Consider the following 2,500-nt stretch of genomic DNA (forward strand, 5'->3'; position numbering starts at 1 on the left):
ACACACACACACACCCTTATACACACACGCACTCACACACACCCTTATACACACACACGCACACACACACACGCACACACACACCCCTATACACACACACACACACATACACTTGTAGCCTCGGCTTCGGCTTCTGCCTCCCAGATATTTACTATTGCCTTGGCACACCTCCATGTGTCTCCCACTGGGTTCACACACACACACACACACGCTAACACACAGGCACACACACACACATACTGTACACGCACACACTGTACACATACACACACACACACACACACAATGTACACACACACGCACACACACACACACACACACACACACACACACAGACGCGCACAGATACACATGCTAACACACACATGCACGGGCACACACACACACACACACACACAGGCACACATGCACAGGCACACACACAGGCACACACAGGCAAACACACACACAGACACACAGGCACACATATACACACACACACGGCTATGTTTGTTCATCCTGTCGAGCAGGATGGAGGCGCAGGTCTTAGAGCCTCTTTCATGGCTGCTCTACACACACACACACACACACACGCACACACACACTACACACGCACACACGCACGCACGAACACACACACACATACACACACACACACGCACACACACACACTACACACGCACACACGCACGCACGAACACACACACACACACACACCCACACACACACGACACACACACACACACACACGCACACGCACACACACACCCTCTGATGACTTACTTACACACATCACACCACGAGTGTATGAGTGCCGGGTTTATATGTATTTATTTACCTTATTCATCCTTTATATGCAGGTCAGCCCCATTGAGGTGTTTAAATATATATCTTCCACAAGAGAGACCTATCATGCTCTGGTGCAGCGCAGCAATCTGCCCGTAACACTAGAACAGCCGTGTCTATGTTACCTACTATAAGAGCCGCCTCGGGGGTCAAAGTCTTTACAATGGGAAGCTGCTACTTACACACAACGACCACTAGTTAGCCGCTTGTACATTAGCCTGCCTCCTACACGGAAAAACTGCAAAATATCTTCATACTAGCTTATCCTGATGTGATTTTGAGTAGGTAAGGTTACTGGGTGGTAGAACGCACATATCTAGTAAAAGTCATGAAAAGGAGGGTCCTGAAATTTGATAGAGTGAAAAGATATAACACTTTCTTTTACTCACAGGGGTCCCCTCGTGGCTGATCTAGTGTTAACTCTGAATCTACTACTCTGGTCTGTGAATGTTTACACAGCAGGGGACAGAATCTGATACACCTCAGGGGTCTGTTTAGCAAGGCCTCAGATTGGAAGTTGCTGTACGATGACGATGTCTTTTTTTTCTTTTTCTTCTTTTTTTCTTTTTTCTTCTCCTTGTTTCTGTGTTGAGTCACCCAGCCCTGGAGGATTCCCGTCTCTGTAAAACTGATTCATTGAGGCTCGCTAGCTTACTAACACACGGATCATCAAGGGGATGGCTTGCAGATGGTCACGGCTGCTGCTCCTAGCTTCCCTCAGTAACGGCACTTTTGTCAACAGTATTTTGTGGTATCATAGAGCAGTCATAGAACAGAGGATGATGTATCATAGAGCAGAGAATGTGTTATCATAGAACAGAGGATGATGTATCATAGAACAGAGGATGTGGTATCATAGAACAGAGGATGTGGTATCATAGAACAGAGGATGTGGTATCATAGAACAGAGGATGTGGTATCATAGAACAGAGGATGTGGTATCATAGAACAGAGGATGTGGTATCATAGAGCAGAGGATGTGGTATCATAGAACAGAGGATGATGTATCATAGAACAGAGGATGATGTATCATAGAACAGAGAATGTGTTATCATAGAACAGAGGATGTGGTATCATAGAACAGAGGATGATGTATCATAGAACAGAGGATGATGTATCATAGAACAGAGGATGTGGTATCATAGAGCAGAGGATGTGGTATCATAGAACAGAGGATGTGGTATCATAGAACAGAGGATGATGTATCATAGAACAGAGGATGTGGTATCATAGAACAGAGGATGATGTATCATAGAACAGAGGATGTGGTATCATAGAGCAGAGGATGTGGTATCATATCAGAGGGGCAGATGGTCATGGCTGCTCCTCCTAGCTTCCCTCAGTAACAGCTGGGCGGCTGTGTCTCAGGAGGTAGAGGCTGTGTCTCAGGAGGTAGAGGCCGTGTCTCAGGAGGTAGAGGCTGTGTCTCAGGAGGTAGAGGCTGGTGGAGGTAGAGGCTGTGTCTCAGGAGGTAGAGGCTGGTGGAGGTAGAGGCTAGTGGAGGTAGAGGCTGGTGGAGGTAGAGGCTGTGTCTCAGGAGGTAGAGCCTGGTGGAGGTAGAGGCTGGTGGAGGTAGAGGCTGTGTCTCAGGAGGTAGAGGCTGTGTCTCAGGAGGTAGAGGCTGGTGGAGGTAGAGGCTGTGTCTCAGGAGGTAGAGGCTGTGTCTCAGGAGGTA

At 47.7% G+C, this 2,500-nt stretch overlaps 1 protein-coding gene across 1 annotated transcript in view; it reads left to right on the forward strand.

Moving 5' to 3' along the window:
• The window catches only part of LOC308162521 (glutamine--fructose-6-phosphate aminotransferase [isomerizing] 2-like), a gene marked incomplete at its 5' end in the record, with an annotated part of 77,777 nt that overhangs the window by 45,491 nt on the left and 29,786 nt on the right, over window positions 1–2,500 (forward strand). The window lies entirely within an intron of this gene.

Source organism: Nansenia antarctica (genome assembly GCF_963989245.1).
Source record: "Nansenia antarctica genome assembly, chromosome: 7".
NCBI lineage: Eukaryota > Metazoa > Chordata > Actinopteri > Argentiniformes > Microstomatidae > Nansenia > Nansenia antarctica.